Below are 769 nucleotides of genomic sequence, written 5' to 3'. Positions count from 1 at the left end.
GCTTTATCATTTCATAAGAAAAAAATTAGAGAAAATATATTAATTCAAGAAAACTTGGCTTATTAGGCAAATCAGGCCTTGCATAGTAGGCTGAAAAGTGCATTCTGGCTACTAGGTACGACATATATATATATATATATATATATATATATATATATATATATATATATATATATATATATATATGTCGTACCTAATAGCCAGAACTCACTTCTCAGCCTACAATTCAAGGCCCGATTTGCCTAATAAGCCAAGTTTTCATGAATTAATGTTTTTTCGTCTACCTAACCTACCTAACCTAACCTAACCTAGCTTTTTTTGGCTACCTAACCTAACCTTACCTATAAATATAGGTTAGGTTAGGTTAGGTAGGGTTGGTTAGGTTCGGTCATATATCTACGTTAATTTTAACTCCAATAAAAAAAAATTGACCTCATACATAGAGAAAAGGGTTGCTTTATCATTTCATAAGAAAAAAATTATAGTAAATATATTAATTCAGGAAAACTTGGCTTATTAGGCAAATCGGGCCTTGAATAGTAGGCTGAAAAGTGAGTTCTGGCTACTAGGTACGACATATATATATATATATATATATATATATATATATATATATATATATATATATATATATATATATATATATATATATATATATATATATATATATATATATATATGTGTGTGTGTGTGTATGTATATGTAATATATGCATGCATGTGTTCATATGTTGATGGGTGTATTAGTGTTTTGTTTTAGGGAGGTCTCG

This window comes from Procambarus clarkii, chromosome 84, assembly GCF_040958095.1.
Source record: "Procambarus clarkii isolate CNS0578487 chromosome 84, FALCON_Pclarkii_2.0, whole genome shotgun sequence".
Taxonomy (NCBI): Eukaryota; Metazoa; Arthropoda; class Malacostraca; order Decapoda; family Cambaridae; genus Procambarus; species Procambarus clarkii.
This window is presented reverse-complemented; position numbering follows the sequence as displayed.